The following is a 19,516-nucleotide window of genomic DNA, read 5'->3' on the forward strand; positions in this document are numbered from 1 at the left end:
TTTATGGTAGAGAATCCTGGCAGAAACCACTTTAGCCAGGGACCAAAATTACTAATACATATCCCCAGTAATCCCCAGTACTCTATATTGATACTATGAATCCCCTGATATTATGGACTGGTAAAAACATATCAACTCAGTGGTAGCCTTCTCCAAAAGGCACAATTTCAATCTAAGCATGAAAAAAATTCAGATGAAATTAAATCAAGGGGTATTCTACAAAATAATGATTTAATGATCTTGAAAGTGTCAAGGACATGAAAGACTGATGAACTGTCATAGATTGGAGGAGACTAAAGAGATATGATGACTAAATGCAATGTGGCAGCCATAATTGGATCCTGGAGCAGAAAAAAACATCAGTGGAAAAACTGGTAAGATCCAAATAAAGTTTGTAGTTTAAATAATAGTTTTGTACCAAGGTTAATTTCTTAGTTTTGAGGAGTGTATAATGGTTATAAACATGTTAACATGGAGGAAGCTGGTTGGAGGGTGTGCAGCAGTTCTCTGTGGCATTTTTGTAAATTTTTCATAAATCTAAAATTAACTCAAAATAAAAAGGTTTTAAAAATTGCAGTATCTGGTGGCCTCTGGGTGGCTCAGTGGTTGAGTATCTGCCTTTGGCTCAGGTCGTGATCCTAGGGTCCTGAGATCGAGTTCTGCATCAGGCGCCCCACAGGGAGCCTGCTTCTCTCTCTGCCTATGTCTCTGCCTTCCTCTCTGTGTCTCTAATGAATAAATAAATGCATAAATAAATAAATACTTAAAAATTGGCATATCGGGCGCCTGGGTGGCTCTGTTGGTTTAGCATCTGCCTTTGGCTCAGGTCATGATCTCCAGGTCCTAGGATCAAGCCCACATCAGGCTCCCTGCTCAGTGGGGAGTCTGCTTCTCCCTCTCCCTCTGCCTGCTGCTTCCCCTGCTTGTGCACACGTGCTCTCTCTCTCTATATCAAATAAATAAATAAATAAAATACTTAAAAATAATTGGGGTATCCTGTAGTCTCGAAGTATATATGCATCTGTGTATTGCAAAAGATCTTATTAAACTAAAGATTGGAACCACGGAATCTCAAAGTTGGAAAGGCCCCTGTACATCACCCGTTTGAATTCTTTCATTTTACCTTTGGGGCAAATTTGGGACAGGAAAGAAATGGGATCTGCCTAAACTGATTCAAATAGTGACAAAACAGGGACTAGAACCCCTTTTTCTGCTCCCAGGTAAGAGATTTTGGTATATTTTCCTCATAGTCGTTTGCTCTCACCTCTAAAATACATGCAGACATATCCCAAGATGTTTTGGATACATGTTATGGTGGACATCTGTTTTACAGAACAGGGGTTGGCAAACATTTTCTGAAGGGCTATACAGTAAATATTTCAGTTTTGGGGAGATATTCGGTCTGTGGCAACCACTCAGCTCTGGTCTATCATGAAAGCAGTTGTGGGCAATATGTAAACAAATGAGTGTGGCCGTGTGCCAAGAAAACTTTACAAAAGCGGAAGTGGACTGGATTTGACCTGTGGGCCATAGTTTGCAAACCCCTGCTCTAGATCTTTGCTGAAAGACCTTTGTTAGCTCAGGGACATGCACCTAAGATGCATCTCAAGTAGTATGGTGAGTGGAAGATATGTGCATGTCCCCCAGTGGGCAACAGTATTGTAGAGGAGGCCATGAAGGTGAGATCTTCTAAAATGATTAAAGAATGGCAATAAGGTCTCTTTTTCCTTTGATTTGGTTGGCCCAAGCAGAGGATGATCAAGTAGTATAAAGGATGACAAAGATAATAAGCCCATAAATGGAAAGATGAACAGCCATCCCTCTGACATTTCATTATGTGCTTCTGGCAAGGTGGGGGACTTTCTACAGAAACACCCAGAGCTGTGGAGCTTTCAGGTTTCAAAGATAATGAATTAAATCTAATTTCAAAATAGTTGGTCTTTAAGCTAAAACGTGCGTGTGCACACACAGATACACAGAGGAGCAAAGTATTGTGCTCTAAAGTGGCTAGAAAAAAATGACAGAGTAAAAAGAATAATTCTGTTAAGAAAGCAAGATTTATGACAAGTCTATTTGGTATCGACAGAAAGCAGGCATGAGTGAGCAGCCTGGAAATAGGATAAAGAGTATTTTTAAAATACAATGTTTAATGTTATTTCCAGAGAAAATGTTTCCTAAGTTGACTCTTCTTTCAAAAATGTTTTTTCTATTTCACAATAGTTATTACCTATTTTACAGAAGTCCAGTGATGAAAATAATCTTTTGAGATGAGGTAAAATCTCAGTGGGATCTTTCCTTCTCATTTTTTCCCTCATCTATCTGCAATCCTTAACCACAAAGTAAAACAAGCAAGAAAAATACTAAATATACAGAGCGTGTTGAAATAATTTCTACTCCTGACAATTACTTGACATTGGCATAACGCTTTCATGAGTCTGATTAGCTTGTTGCTTCTCAGGTTAAATATTTCATACCCAGATTTTGTTTCCTTCTCTATTGGACTACAGCCTTACATGGAGACACACCTTTTTGTTCCATTGTCAAACCCTGAAGTACTGTGGCTCAATTAGTTTGAACCATGCAGACTGCAGGTTCAGTCTGTCTATGGTTCAGCTAGCAGTCCAACCATACTGTACCAGGAGTCCCAGGGGTCACTCACAGTTTCTGGGAGGCCACTGGAGTAAATGACAAGAGGGCAGGAAGAGTCAGTGAGGACTCAAAACTATGTTAACCAAGAATACCAGATTTCCTGGGACAGACTCACTTCTAATAGTAGGTCTCATTGATCCAGCCCTAAATACATTTGTTGTTGTCAGATCATGGGTTTAAAATTTTAACTTCAGGCCTACAAGACTCCAGATCCACAAGAAGAAATAGAACAGGGATTAAATGAGACAAAAACTATGTGAGGCTTCCAAAACCTTGGTCACCTTTCCCATTTGGTATCCTTGCTTTCCCCTTTCTTCTTCCCTTTAGGGGCTGAATGGCAGTAAGTACCTAAAATAAAATAAGTGTTAGCCTGGAAGTGGGACCTGGGATAAAAAGCCAGGGCAAATCAGCGAAGACAAGTACCTGTGACATGTCACTGAGTCTCTCTGAACATTCAATCCTTCATCTATCAAATTTGTATCTAACACCCACGCTGCCATACTGGCTATGAAGATTCAATGTCAGAATTCATGGGAAGAGCCTCTAAAATCATTGGCACAAAGAAAGCCCTTATGTTTATAAGCAGTCCACCCCTGGGGCTTATGAGAAAAGGGATCCTGGGTAGCCAGCCCAAGACAAGACATAGTCCCAGAGCTTATCTCTCAGGAAACACAAGTGGGCTTTCCAGACACCTCAGCCAGCTGCCTCTCCCCACCAAGAGACAAAGAGCTTGGAGAATGAGACCTATGCATAGGTGGTCAAACAGCTTTCCCTACTCGAAAACTAGTACCTTCTGAGTGAATAGTACCACGTATTGACCTGCTCATTGGGTACTTTGGGGGAAGCAGCCACCAGGCAAAAGAATTCTCCAGCAAGCTCTCTCAAAATCTGAATCACCCTAGACTAGATTCTGAACTGACAACCAGTGCAGGATACTACTTAATTGATGAAGCTCTTCCTCACCACTCTTTCCACCTTTACTCACTATCTTTTAGTTAATTGTCAAAAGGTTGTGTGCTCTTTGCAGCCACTACTGCTCCCCTGGTAGCCAGGGCTGGAACGTTGAGACTGCCTGACAATTTCCTAATTCTGATCCTAAATAGAGGACAGCACCACAGCAACACATATCAGGGCAAAATATCTAGGATAAACACCTCATCCCAAGTTGACCTCTGTGGCTTGTTCAGTACATTTTGGACCTATTACCCTCTCTAGCTACTGTGACCTTGAGGAATGAAACACTGTTTTAATAGTAGTGTAAGTAAAGCTAATTTAAGAAGGGAAATCTGCTATATATATATCAGATAATGTCTTTCAAACTGAAATGAGTAACTTTGGAGTGACGCATGAACTTGGATTATCCTTTTGAATTATCCATGCTGAACTTGGATTATCCTTTTGAATTATCCATGCTTCTCTTCTTTCTTTAACACAAGTGAAAGCTGGCACCACCATCACACCTCAGTTCTGGGGAGTAGGGCAGAGATGGTGAGAAGGGATCTATTTATTAATATCTGTGAATGGGTACTCTGAAAAATAAAGGAAAAATGCTTTTTAAAAACAGTGTCATTGAGACTGTCTACTTTTACAGAGCTTAACATGTGTTGACATCAACATTTTTTAAAAGATTTTATTTATTTATTTATTTATTTATTTATTTATTTATTTATTTATTTATGAGAAATACAGAGAGAGGCAGAGATATAGGCAGAGGGAGAAGCCCCTGATGTGGGACTCGATCCCAGGACCCGGGATCATGCCCTGAGCTGAAGGCGGACACTCAACCACTGAGCCATCCAGGCATTCCTGGCATCAACTATTTGATGACCTCTATCCTCAAAGTCAGTTTGCAAGTATGTATTGAATATCTACCACATGTGAAAGAAAACATTCCATGCTGTAAACACAGAAGCTTAAGTAATCCTAGAGGATGTGATGTTGTCACCTGAATAAGGAGAGAACAAGAAATGGAGAAGGAACATGAATTTCTGAGTACCTACTACATGTTTGTGTGTGTGTTTATATATATAACTTTAACTCTCCTAAAAACTATGGAAGATAGATGCCATTAGTTTATTTTAAAAATGAAGAAACTTAAGCTGGTAGGTATTAAGTAGCTTGTCGTGGCCATACAGGCAGTATGAGGTAGGACCAGGATTCAATGCCAGTCCCTCTGTGTGCTCTTTTCACTATACTATGTTGACATCTATAAATATGGTTCTTTAGAGATGCCTGGTGGCTCAGTGATTGAGCATCTGCCTTTGGCTCAGGACGTGATTCCGGGGTCCTGGGATCAAGTCCCATATCCGGCTCCCCACAGGGAGCCTGCTTCTCTCTGTGCCTGTGTCTCTGCCTCTCTGTGTGTCTCTCATGAATAAATAAAAATCTTTTTAAAAATGTAAAAGTATATGGCTCTTCATATCTGGAGCATGAAATGTACATGATGATCCCAGACTATCTTACACCTAGCAAGAAAATTTTCAAAGACAGAGTCATGTAAAAAAGACTCAATGAACCAACTTAAAGAGTTCCCCAATGGCCAATGCAAGCCTCAATATGAATAACAATGTATTAAAACACATCAAATATGTCTAAGTCCATTAATTCATTATTATACTTTAAAAAATAATCACTCACTGACTTTATTAGTGGATGCTGGCAAACTAGCTCATTATTTCGAATCAGGCATTTATCTTGCCTTCTTAAGCAAACTGTACCCTGGATAACCAAGTAGTGTATGTACAGACATATTCTAGCTAATAAATAAAGGAATAATAAAAGAAACACATCACCATCTTGTAACCCTTGATGAATAAATGAATCTAGACTTCATCATCAATGGCCACTAACATAAAAGTAGAGAAAACCAGGGTGCCTGGGTGGTTCAGTTGGTTAAGCATCCAACTCTGGATTTCAACTCAGGTCATGATCTCAGGATCGAGCCCCATATCAGGCTCTGTGCTCAGGATGGAGTTTACTTGTCCCTCTCCCTCTGCTCATCCCCCCACTCTCTCTTTCACTCTCTCTCTCTCTCTCAAATAAATAAATAAAATATTTATTTTATTTTTTATTTAAAAAAGTAGAAAAAAGCAGATAGTATGTGTCACTTAATGGAGAGCACAAAACCATGTATGAAGTAGTCTCATCAAGAACAAAATGCTGGGATCCCTGGGTGGCACAGTGGTTTAGCTCCTGCCTTTGGCCCAGGGCGTGATCCTGGAGACCCAGGATCGAATCCCACGTCGGGCTCCCGGTGCATGGAGCCTGCTTCTCCCTCTGCCTATGTCTCTGCCTCTCTCTCTCTCTCTCTCTCTCTCTGTGTGACTATCATAAATAAATAAAAATTAAAAAAAAAGAACAAAATGCTAAAAAAACCTTAAACCTGAATCTAATTAAGCCTCCAAAATCAACTAGTAGTTTATAGAAAATACAGAAGTCTCAGGATACTTAGATTATATACATGTTTAAACTTAATGGGCAGCAATCAGCAAAATCCAGAGTGTGGGAAATGTTACAGGGAAAAATAACCCATTTTCTTCCAAAAATCAATTGCAAGAAGAAAAAAGATTGAAGAGTAACCTATAGATTAAAAGAAACTAAAAGGCTATTAACAATCAATTATAGTATCTAGCCCTTACTTTTAGTCAAACAAATAAGAACCCACTTATCCCAACTGTAAGATAATTGGAAACTAGAATATTGACTGGATATTTGTTGATTTTAGTGAAGTTAAGTTCATTTTGAGATATGATAATTGCATTGTGGATTTTTTTAAGAGTCCCAATCTTTTAGAAATACATACTGAACCATTTACAGACAAAATGTTATGATATCTGTGACTTGTATCAAGATATCACAAAAAGATTGAACTCCAACAAAAAAATTACAAATGAAAAAATCGTAACTAATCTAAAAAAAAGATTAGTAAAGGCTCTATTTGGAAGATAAATTAAAAAAAAACAAAAAAAGATATCACAAAAAGAGGAAAAGTGTGTGGTATAGATGACAGTGGCCATGGGCTGATCATTTTTGAGGCTGGGTGATGGGTACAGGAGTCTTTGTAGAATTATTTTTTAAAAATATTTACTAGCGAGAGAGAGAGAGAGCATACATGGGTGGGGGACAGAGGGAGAAGGAGAAAGAGAATCTCAAGCAGACTCCCAACTAAGCAGGGAGCCTGACTTGGGGCTCAATCTCACAACCCTGAGATGATGACCTGGGCTGAAATCAGGAGTTGGAAGCTTAACCGACCAAGCCACTCAGGTGCCTTTTGTTATAGAATTCTATCTGCTTTTGTATATGTTCAAATTTTTCATAATAAAAAGATGTATCTATATAAAACACACACATATATGATTTGAAAAAATATATATATATATCCAAATTCCACTTCTGGGAATTGATCTTATGGATACACAGCAGAAGCACAGCATATGCACACATGAGTTACACCAATTCAAACATAGGCATTCAGCATGCAGAGAAGGAGGGGAGAAAAGGGGAGACACAGAGACAGAGAGACAAGGACATAAATAGAAAATCAGAAGACAGAGTTGAGAGAGACAGAAGACAACTGAAATGGTGTAGCAGGTTCTATCCACCATTCTGCTCAAGGACTCTGCTATGCCTCAGAGACAATGTAAGGTGGAAGCTATCGTTCTGTCACTCCCTCATGAATCTTGGTCCTCACGTGCTTCTCATAAAGTGAGCATCTCACTGTGATTCTGGTGTTTAAAGATGCATATATGTCACTCAGTTTAGCTCATACCTACAAGCTCATCTCTTCATCAGGTGCTGCACCAGACTCAACAATCTACTTCAATACTGGAGGACAAACAGACACACAGGAATGATGAAGATATGGGATACCAGCCTCCCTAAGGAAATTTTAAGGATTGTTTTGAAACTATGGAATTTTCACCTACAATTAGACAATTTAATGAAAGGATGCAAAAGTCACCTATAGCCCATACATGTGTGCAAAGACATGTGTAAAAAGATGTTTAATGTATCATTTTAATATTTAAAAAACTGGAAAATCTTAAATGTCCACTAATAGAGGATTGGTTAGAGACAGCATATCTTCATAATAGAATACTTTATGGAGCCACTACAAAGAAGAAGGTAGATATTTTTTATGCACTGATAGAAAAAGATGTCTAAGACACAGTGTTACATGAAAAAAGCATGTGTCAGAATAATGTACACAGTGTGCTTCCATTTTTGTAAATAACAAAAAGGAATAGAGATATACCCATAGATACATATATACTACTGTATTTTTATTACAGGACATTTCTAGGAGAATAATGAGGTGTTACAAGAAACAGGCAATAGTTACTGACTATTGAAAGGGAATGGGAATTTAGAGTAGAAGAGTGACTTCATTTTCATTATATACTTTCCTATATAGTTTGAAATCTTATTATGTGCATGTGTTCACACCTAAACTTTTGCTGAAGTATAACACACATGTAGAAAAGTGCATAGCTCATACCTGTAGAGCTCAATAAATTAGCATAACATGAACACACTCTAGTAACCACTACCAGGGCACCAAAATAGCATATCACCAATCTCTAGAAGCCTCATCATGCCCCCATCATTTTCCTCTCCTCCTTCTTGAAAGTTAATTCTCATCCTGATTTGTATTTTTATTAAAAATTTTTTAAAAGATTTTATTTGTTTGACAGAGAAAGAGAGAGAGTGAGAAAGCACAAGCAAGGGGAGCGGCAGGCAGAGGGAGAGGGGGAAGCAGGTTCTCGCGGAGCAGAGAGCCCAACTCAGACCAATCCCAGATCCTGGGATCATGACCAGAGCCAAAGGCATGTGCTCAACCAACTGAGACACTCAGGCACCCCTTATCCTGGTTTTTAATATCACAGTTAGTTCTGTTTTTGAACTTTATAGAAATTGAATCAGACAGCGTGTATTATTTAGGGTCTGACTTATTTCAATAAATATAATGTTTATAAGAGTCTTCCAGGGGCACCTGAGTGGCTGAGTCAGTTAAGCATCTAGCTTCGGCCCAGGTCATGATCCCAGGGTCCTGGGATGGAGCCCCACATCAGGCTCCTTGCTCAGCGGGGAGTCTTCCTCTCCCTTTCCCTCTGCCCCTCCCCCCACTGCTTTTGTTCTCTCTCTCTCTGCTCTCTCTCTCAAACAAATAAATAAAATCTTTAAAAAAGAGTCTTCCATGTTCTTGCATGTAGCTCTAACTTGTTCATTTTCATTACTATAGAGTATTCCATTGTATAAATGCACCACAATTTATTCATATATTTACTATTGATGGATATATGAGTTGTTTCCATTATTTGACTGATACAAAATAATACTCTAATGGACATTCAGTGGACACATGTAGTGGAATTGCTGGGCCATTGGGTAGGCATTTGTTTAGCTTTAGTAGATGCTGCCAAACAGCTTCCCCAAGTGGTGGTCTGCTAGCAGTGTAGGAAACTTGAATTGATTTTTAAAATAAATAACAACAAAAACAAAATCCTACTTAATTAATATAAACAGTGATGATTTGATGGGTATTTCTGTGTTATATTCTGTGTTTAATTCGTAATAATTAAAGTTAAAAACATGAGTCACTGTTACCTAATGTGCTTATACAAGGTTCCTGTGACAAATCCCAATCTGAGTTTCATGTCAGGGAAAAGCTGATCTTTAAAGAGGAATATATCTGCTTTCTAGTTTTCTGTAAATATATACCAGTGTAACCCTTACATTTGACTGCCAAAAAATTCAGAGTCTTAGTCAGTGCTCAAGAACCATAGCATTCCACTCATCCAAGCTATCTGGTAATACCTACTCCTTCTTAAAATAGACAATTCTGTTCTATGTCTTACTTTGCATTATGTTTAAACTTGTAAGCTTCTTCAAATCCTTTTGGAATTAAAGAGGATAAATTGTAAATAAATAAACCAAAGATAGTTTTAGCTCCAGATGGTGAGTTTTAAAAGGAACTTTAAGAAATTGAGGTTAATGCAACCCAAACAACAAAAGTACAGGAAGCAGTATTCTATAATGTAAGATTGGCCAACCAGCCTGTCACATGGTTAGTGGCCAAGATAATGTCAGTCTTATATGAGTTCTAGATCCTCAAGATACAAAATGCCATGTTTTATCCTAATGGGGCAAGAGGGAAAAAGCAGTACCCTCCAAGGATTTGAGACCTTTTGGCTCAATACCTACTGAACAAGTCCTTTCTCCGAGAATCAAGTCCAATTTCTTCTCCTTGAAGTGGAATTAAATCCACCTTCGGAAGTGACACACAGTCTACACAGTCTATGACTATATCTCTCAGTCTTGTATTGCCACCCTGGAACATTCCTAGCTGTGCCTCCAGATGGATAGAATCCCACATGCTTCTTGGTCACTCTCAGAAAGAACCCTAACCAATCCAAAGGTCTCTCACCTTTGGATGCTGTTCTGATATTCAGTTAATGCTTGATGAATGTATCAATCAATTTCTTGGATCTCATGGTAGTTACCAGATGGACTCAACAAGATCTTTTCATTTGGTGAGCAGACTAAGTCTGCTCAGTTTCAAATGGATACCACAAAGAGTAGGAGCTCAAGTGATAGAGAGAGAGAGCCTGGGTTGGGGTTTCCAGTAGGGTTTCCAACGATCTGGAATTTAAGTGTAACTTTGAAGACTAGGTAAGGTATAAGGGCAATAATTAATATGATATTTGGGAAATCAAATATGCAGAGCAATGTATCCATAGACCAAAGTGGAGGGAATGAATATCAAGAAAGGATATTTGGCTCAGTTCATGGAGGCCCTTAAATGCCAAACTAGATAATTTGAATTTTATGCTACTATTGAAGATTTTTGAGTAGAGAGAGAAAAGATTATGATGAAAGCAATAGTTCAGGAAATGAAACTGGCCATGGTGTGCAGCACAGACTGTGTGAGGAGAAAAATAAGTAGGGATTCCACTGCTATTGCTATGATCCAGGTAAAGACAACTAGTGTCTAAAACTGGGTAGCAGCATAAGGGACAGAAAGGCAGAAACAGAGAAGAGTGCAAAGGTAAGAATCACCAGGGTTCAGGAGTGATTAGGTGTACAGAAGGAGGCAGAAGGAGAATTAAGAATGCCACTGAGGCTTGCAGTGAGGAGAATCATGAGACAATTACCTCCATTCCTTATGGTAGCATTCTTTGTAACTGAAAAAGACTAGAATCAATACAAATATCTGTCAACAGGGACTGACCAGTTGAACAAAGTACAGTTCCTCTTCAAGATCATATACCATACAGTCATAAAACAGCAGCAAGGAAGATCTCTAGACATAGAATGATCTCTAGAATATAATGTTAAGTGAAAAAAGGGAGCAGAAGAGTTCTTAAAGTACTTGCTACATTTGTGTGAGATATGGGGGTGAAATATAATTACTTATTCTCTTTTGTCTAATATTCAAATACATAATGGATGGATAAGCCAAAATGTAATTAACCATGGTTACTATAGAGGGAAGGAGAAAAAAGAATGGGGGCAGGATGGAAGCAAGACATTTAGAATATCTCCAGTTATATAGTTTTGACTTTGGAACTCTGTAAATGTTTTACATAAATTAAATGCAAAATTAAATTTCAAAAAAGAAAACAATCCATAAAACTGAGGGAAAAAAGAGGCAAGTGAATCAAACTGTGTATCAAGTTGGTAACATAACCACACAGAGAAAGAAATTACTTTTCAAGTGACTAAAACACAATAGTTTGACAATCTCCCTAGTAGGATTTACTCTTAGGGCAAAAGAAAAAGCAAATAAGTCTTGAACTGCATTCTGTGATCTCAGTAGTACCATTGGAATCACTCCTTTGAAATTGTTACAGATACAATATAGGGTAATGCAAGTAATTACATAATATCATTAAGAATCAAGAGTTTCAGAGTGAGAGCAATGAGGTACAGTTACAAAATCAAAAATGTTAAGGAAAGGGCCTATACTCTTAAATTCAGCTTTGAAATATCAGTAGGAATTTATCATGTTTCCTTTTGAAAAAAAAATAGGTAGTTTCCGGCTCTTTCACTAAAAAGACTTAATAGCCTAGTTACTGTGACAAAACCCAGCCCTCAGACTGGGCTCTCTAAATACCATTTCCTAGCAGAAGGAATGAGAACCCCTTGGCAAAATGGTTGACTCCAGGTCTGGATTTGGAATTGTACAAGATGAACCTGAAACCAAATCAAAAATCCTCGAACCAAAAAAATCAAGAAATCTATCACGAGAAAAGGAACAGAAGCCAACTTGAAAGGACCCCCACTGGCATAAGATGAAATCATTTTAGCAACAAATTGAATAATGACTACAATAGATTGAAACATACTAAATATATAAAAATCTATGAGTTCATAGAAATACTTGATGGGTCACCATTGGAGGTTGCTAGGATACCAACTCATTCTGAAAATTGATGTTTTTATAAGGGAAAGTATCAAGCATTTATCCTGCCTTTTTTCGGGGGTGGGGGCATACACTAATTCAAGGTAACTAAATGGTTGAAGAATAAAATTTTTCTTTATACAAAAATTCCAAGTAATAAATGCGGAAGGCATAACAGAATTAGAAAAATGCCATTTTGCAACTCTAAATGATATAATGGACCCAAACAGTAATCATCAATGGTTGTTAAAACCATCAGGTGAAGGGTTGACGGGGACCTTGATAATGGAGGGCTCTAGGTGATACCATTTAAACCCACTGATCAATCTGAGTAAAACTAAAAGTGGGGCAACCACATATGATTTGCCTTGTGAGGTGATGATAGAAAGTACACAGTACTGGCTGTGAAGTATTCTTGCCCAAAAACTTCTACCTGAATCTAATAAAAGCCTCTAGACATAACTACAGTTTACAGGAAATATAGGGGATAGAGAAACAAGTTCAATGACAACATGGGAAAACAAGTAAATTGAGAATGTGAGACATCCTTCAGGACAATTGACCTGGTTTCTCCAATGACTTAAAAGCAATAAAAGGCTGATGAGACAGAGCCGAATGCAAGGTGTGGGCCCTATTTGGATTCTAATTTTAAAAACCTAATTATAAAATGACATCTCTGAGAAAAAAATCAGGGAAATCTGAATATGGATTGGGTATGGAATGATATTAATAATGATTGTTAATTTTGTTAAACGTGATAATAGCATAGTAGTTAAAAAGTATATACTCATACCTATTCCTTAGGCACCAAAAGAAAAGATTGAAAGGCACCACTGCTGATTAGAGAAGAGAAGATGGGGAGAGAGGTCAGTTTGGGGGGAAAGGATGAGAATTTTTAGACATGATGTTCAGAAAGACCACCAAAGAACCAGGTATAGATGTGCAGCAGGAGCTTGCAAATCAGACTTGGAGCTCAGAAGAAATGTCAGAGCTGGAGAGAGATCTGGAAGTTGTTCATATAGATGACTCGCAAGAGCAAAACCTCGGGATCAGATTAATTTTTACTAGGAAAGGAGAGGACAGGACCAGGTTCAAAGCCTGGAGGTGTCAGGAGTGGAAGTGGAAGAGCCCCTAGTGAGGAAGCAGAGGAAGAAGGTACAACAACAAGGAAACAAAATAAGGAACAAGGCCCCGGGGCAGAAAGGCATGGCGAAACCTTATCCCACATTCCTACTGTATTTCCACATTAATTCCAAGCTGAGCATGACCTCAGTAATAGCGGCAGGCCTGTAAGAAAGCGTCTCAGTCTTGGTTGTCAGGCTCCCTCTGTCCCTCATTCCTCCCCTCCCTCCCTCACTCACTGGGCCTGCACCCCCCTCCCCAGTACCTACTGTAAGCCCCACCTACTACGTCCTGCCCGCCCTGCTCTGTTCTGCACAGACTGAGACAAAATCTCTGCCCTCCTGAAAAATCACAGCTTAACGAGGAAGACAGACCTAGAAAAAGAATGACCACACAGTGTTAACATCTCAGCAACAGCTTATGTATCATGGGCCCCACACTACGGGAGGCACTAGAAATGCAAACATAAACAAGTGGCTCCTGCCCACCAGAGCTCAGACTATAGCTTGGAAACCAGACGGAATCAGAATGTATCGAGAGATGAATTAACAATAAATGTACACATTGTATGAAAGCGCCGAGCAGGAAGCGAAGCTAGTAAGGAAGCCCTGTGAGATGGGGACTGTTCCTGTGCCCGTTTTACATACGAGGAAATGGAGTACAGGGAGGTGAGTTGACTGGCCCAAGGCCCTATGGCTGTGAGTGGCAGAGCTAGTTTAGTGGCCGGTATGTGAGACTCAGGAGTTCTGGTTTTATCCCCTCAGTCACATTACCTGAAGGCCTCTTCCAAGACTCCCTATTCTCATTCCACTGTGCCACCCCGGTTGAACCCCTAGAGGCCCAGCGCAGGGGCTCAGTGAGCACTTGCCAAATGAATAAATGAGCTATGCCACTTCAGAGGGCTGTTGGAAAGGTTCGCTGAGGGAAGTAAGTATTAGGTTCATTAAAAGTCACTGTGTATGTAGGGTGGCAGGTAGGGATCGCTGCTGTGTGAGCCACTATTACCCAAAAGAGAAGACACATCCAACAAGTGTGTTGGCTAGTGACTGGCATCAAGGAGCTCTGAAGTCAGGGGGCTGGGCCTCAGGCACCGGGGCTGGGAGGACAAGTGGCAAGAACCAGGCAAAGTCCCAACCCTACAGGGCTTGTGCTCTGAATACAGGGGTTCAGGGACTCAGATCTAGTCACTTAAACTGTTAGCACTGACAGCGGCCACGCCAATCAAGCTGCCAGCTTGAGGTTCTAGAAAGCTCTCTGAAGATGAAGGTGGAGGAAAAACAGGAGGAGAAAGCAGAGAGGGTGAGGAGGAGGGTTGGGGAGGAGAAGGAAGGCAGGAGGGGAAAGGAGAAGGGTGGCAGCTAACACTTACCAAGTGCTGCCTGTGGGCCAGGTGCTGGGCTGAGTGCATTCCAGGCAGTCAGGTACCCCTCACAACCATCCTGTGAGGCCGAGATGCTAATATGAGCTTCCTCACTTTGTAGAGGTTCCCCCGAGACAGTAAGTACCTTACTTGCCATCACAGAGCCGGGCTGTGAACTCAGGCAGCCTGGCCCCCCGACCCCCACCCCGGCATGGCTCTAATGCCCTATATACATCACTGGGGCCCAGGGTCTTACACTGACACAGGCTGAGCTTGCTAGGGACAGGGGGCTCTACACTCCTATTCCCGCATCTGCCCGGGCCCTGCCTGCAGGTAGCAGTGGCCCCAGCTGATGGCAGTACAGGAGACCAGTAAACACAGAGAGAACTAAGAATCTGTTCCAGATGACTCTCTTGGGGTTGCTGAAAGAAGGAGCTGGTGTGGGGAGGGGCGACAATTCTGTCTCCTCTTGTGAATCACTGAGTTTGCCTACCTCCCCCCGCCCCCGATCTGTAACAATGAAGATGTTACCAAGGCCTTACACAGCGCTCCTGCTGTACAGTTTACAAAGCCTTTTATATGCATTACTTGATTAATATGTCACTTTGGAAAAAACAATTTTTAAAAATCTGGTTCTTGATATTGGAGATTTTTCCCCAGAAGACTAAGTATTTCTCTCCACTTCAATCCACATATATTTCCCAGATGTCCTCTGGTCTTCCTGGAATTTCTACTAAGAATTTCAGCTATCCCAACAAGAATGTTCAGACATCACAGTTTCTACCAACATATGGAGCCCAGATCCCCTGGCTCCAAACTCATTTCCCTTTCAACCACAGCTAGGCCCAATACTTCCAGAGGCATGGTAGAAGGAAAACAGGCTCCCCTAGTTCAATTCCTCTACCCTACTCAGACCCCTACAGCTGGACCCACCCACTGATGCTTTCACCTAGAGGGTCAGGCCCAACTCAGTTCCCAGACCAACCCATCCATAGGCACAGGTTTCATGCTCAGCCTCAGCCCCAGGCTGGGGGATTAAGAACAGGTTGCCCTCCCAGACCTGGTACCCCCAGAACAGCTGCCTGAGAGGGTGTGGTGCTCCCAGACCAGAACTCTTCCCAAGCCCACCTCTCAGAATGACCCAGTCTTAACAGCTGACCTTCTGCCTTGATTCTCACCCCTAAGTCCTATGTGTTATCCCACCTACAACCTCAGCCTCCTTTCAAACTGAGCCCTGGCCCAAATGAGATACTATCTTACATGTGTCTTCCCCCAACATCTGGCACAGAAGATGGTCCTGACTGTTGGGTGGATGAGCCCCTCTGCCCTGCCTTGTTCTTATCCAACCTTCTCTCTGGAATGGCACTCTAGCCCAGTGACTGGGGTTTGGACACTATGGACAGGTCTTCTAGATGATGACTGCCAACTGGCTGACTATCCAAGCAGTAGCCACATACCTACTCCTTAGCTATGTTATCTTGAGCAGGTTGCTTAGCTCCTTCATCTCTTAATTTCCTCATATGTAAAGTGAGAAATAGCATTGTGACCTCGCAGGATTGCTGTGAAGATTAAAAGAGTGAATCTATTTTAAGGGCTTAGCACACTGTCCATGTAAGTATCTGCTCTTGCCATTGCTATTGAGCTATGGACTCAACACTGGACTCAGTGTTGGCTATTTCCCAGAATGTCATTGTGCACCAATCTCCTCACCCACTAGCCTGTCTCTGCCTGTAACAAGGCCATTAACCCAAGCATGTGTCCTGGTCAGTGGCCATATCTAGTACCAGGGCTCCATTTCTGCCCCCCCTCCAACCACACACCTGGCTGGCTCCTGCCATTGAGCCCATCATTTCCAGGTGTACAAGTGCCACGTTAGAAGGGACATCCACTTCTAACAAACAACCTAAGTTTGAGTAATCAGGCTGTTCTCTCTTGGGCTGGGCAGTCTCTGGAGGGAGCAGAGGTGAGAGAAAGAACCAGTATGGTTCAGGGAATCCGCAGACTTGGAGGGGAAAAGCAGAGGCAGAAAGAGCTGGGTCATGTCTCTGGGAACTAGGTGTGGTTAGCCAACCTTCCAAAGGCCGGAAAGACAACTTCCCCTGATGGTAGAGCCACCCTGGGAAGAGTTTGCAAAGAGAACAGGAAGGCAGCTGAGCTGTATGCTTCGTAGGGGGCAGGGGTTCTACCAAAGCAGCTCCTGACACAATCAAAACAAAATCCCAGCATCTGAGAGACTTGGGGGTACAGTATAAGAACACCACCCTAGCTAGCAAAAGCACTGTTTGCTGCTCAGATCCCCAGAGGAGCTGGTACTGCAGGCTGCTAACCCCAGGGGATATCTGACACAAGGGCACCCACAGAGCTCATTTAGCCCAATGCCCTTCTTCTATAGGTAAGCAAACTGAAGGCTTGTTCTGCCCTCTGCCTGGCTCTTTCAATGGAATTGGCCCATTTGCACCCCAGGGCATGAGCAGGACATCACAACTAGCCTCAAAGAATACCTGAACTCAGCAGCAGGCCCCAAGCATTTCTCTGGTCTGTCTCACAACTACACCCCCCACCTGCAGTTACCACCTGAATGCCTGCTGCGTTTAATCCCTCAGTTGGGGCAGTGCACTTGAACTTCTTGGTTTGTGCACTTGGGCTGCTCCTCAGGTCCTTTCACTGACTGTGCTGCCTCAGGCAGTGTCTGTAAAGAGAACCTTTCCTTCAGCCCCAGCCCAGCCAGCCTCCTCCCCTGCCTCCCCCACCAGGCACACAGCTTCCAGGTCATGGGATTTAGGCACTGCGGCCCAGAAAAGGAATAATAATAGTAACACAAGCTCCTTGGCAGAAGGTGAGATGTTTTTAACTTTCAAAATAAAGAACAGAACCCTGGTACAAATTTCAGTTTCAGCTCTGCCTAGCTACATGATCCTGAGGAAATGATTCAACCTCCATGAACTTCAGTTTCCTCATCCATAAAATGTAGACTAAATGGGATATTGTACCTCGGTGCCTGGTGATTAGGAAGAGCTCACTAAATTGTAGCTAATATTAGTAGTAGTAACGGATAATGTAATAACCTCTACATCTTTGCCATCTATCAAGCTGGTGCCCAGAGCACTTGCTCAGTAAGTGCTAAGTGAAAAAGATGTTTCTTTACTTGATCGGCACACCCACCAGTTGAAGCAGGTAGAGAAGATATCAGTCTCCCCAGAGGTGGAGATCTGAGGCTGGGGGGCTAAGTGACTTATCCCAAGTCACAGTGAGTAGCAGAGCCTGGACTGGAAACTTTTGTTTCCTGACTTCCTGTTTGGTATTTACCATTTTATGTCACCTGATAAAATTTAGGACCAGAAAGGAGTTTAGAGATTATCTAGCATCATCTCATCATTTCAAAAATTGAAACGTGAGGCTAGAGAGACCAAGGGCATTTCACAAAGCCAAAGAGTTAGTCAGCTGGGCAGTAGACTCCCAGCTTAGTGCTCTATCGATAACCCAAAAGCTTATCTCTTAACAATCATCCCACTGTTCCTGGTTCAGCAAACATGGTCATCCTAAGCTCAAAGCTACCACAGCTTTCCAGAAAAACATCCAAGTGGTAAGTACCAGATCCATTCCTTGTGGAGGGTGCACTTCCTATGTGATTTGGAAGAATGCATCGACGTGATGCCCAGTGACCATCCAGAGTGCACCAACAGTCCCAAATTTGGTGTGTGGAGTACCATCTTTGAAGTGGACCCTACAGTATTTCTGGAATGTCAAGCATGAGATCTGAGAAACACCCCACTTGGCAGTTCCTTCTAAAGCAACAGACAGTTAAATGAGGCCCAAGAAGCACAGGATATTGTTGTTTACATGCAGCCCTTTATCCCATGGCTATGGGAAATGGAGCCAAGTCTCACAACCTCTTTCCTCACCAGATACACTTTGCAAAACAGAGAAGGATAGCATTGCTGCTTGGTCTGCTGTTCTTTCTTGATGTCAGCTTCGTTTGAAAATGAAAAATGATGTCCTCAGACTTTAAGCTCCAACACTGAGGAGATGTATTAGGTTGTTGCACTTGCAGTTAATCTGAGGACGCAAAAGTTAAATGAGCATCGTGTTTGCCTCAAATGAAGAACATCACGGGGAGGGGACAGAGGTGAGTAACTCATTTGTCAATGTAACTAAAAAGGGATCTCCAATACTTCTAATTTAAAAGGTTTCGAAATTCGAAGGGTTTCTGATGAAACAGGAGGGGGATGTTTTCTATAGAAGAAAATCAACACCTTGGATTCTAATAGCACTCTTTTTTTCCCCTTGAAACTATCACCAAAACACATTTGTTATCCACCCCTGTGCTGTTGGGCAATGGTGGCTATAGAAGTATGTGATTGATGGAAGAGGCCTGTCTCCATGCCCACGGTGTGCCCTGGCCAAGCACACAAATCAGGAGTACCTTGCCCTACTCCCTCAAGCATAGGCAAGCTAATGCCAGGATCCACATGCTCAATAAATTCCATGCTTCTTGGTTCCCTCTGCTCTGGATATAAATAGCCACAGCAAGTCTTAGACAAGTGGTCTGTCTTAGTTAGCATGCTTGCTTGGGTCTTGGCAGTAAAGGAGGATGGCCTTTTTGAAAACACCATCTTTGTGGCTGATATCCAAAAATGATAACATCTCACAGTTGGTTTTACTCTTACAGAATTCACCTAACATTTACTACAGGCTAGGTTTGGAGCTCAGTGTTAGATGCAAAGAGAAGAATAAAGGAGGAAGCAATCAATTCTGTTTTGTGCAGGAGGCCTTGGGCTTGATATTATTTGAGCTGGTCCTAGAGGACATGAATGGTGCTTCAGCAGGCATGGGGGTGGGGATGAAGTACTAATGAGAGAGAAGATGTAAGAAGGAAAGAAGCTGGCTAATGGCTCATGCACTCATTTGCTTAAACAGTTGGAATCACTGGATTGTAAATGGTTGGGGCTGTTTTCTCAATGTGAATGAGTATATTCATGGAA

General features: G+C 41.6%; 1 long non-coding RNA gene across 10 annotated transcripts in view; it reads right to left on the reverse strand.

The window, feature by feature from the left end:
• LOC144308084 (uncharacterized) overlaps positions 1 to 19,516 on the reverse strand; it is a 293,749-nt gene that overhangs the window by 164,882 nt on the left and 109,351 nt on the right. The window contains exon 4 of one of the 10 annotated variants that reach the window (XR_013374720.1): positions 14,544 to 14,613. The exons of the other annotated variants lie outside the window; for them this stretch is intronic. This is a non-coding gene — a long non-coding RNA (uncharacterized LOC144308084). The remainder of the gene's footprint in view (positions 1 to 14,543; positions 14,614 to 19,516) is intronic. 10 annotated transcript variants of the gene reach the window in all.

Source organism: Canis aureus, chromosome X (assembly GCF_053574225.1).
Source record: "Canis aureus isolate CA01 chromosome X, VMU_Caureus_v.1.0, whole genome shotgun sequence".
Taxonomy (NCBI): Eukaryota; Metazoa; Chordata; class Mammalia; order Carnivora; family Canidae; genus Canis; species Canis aureus.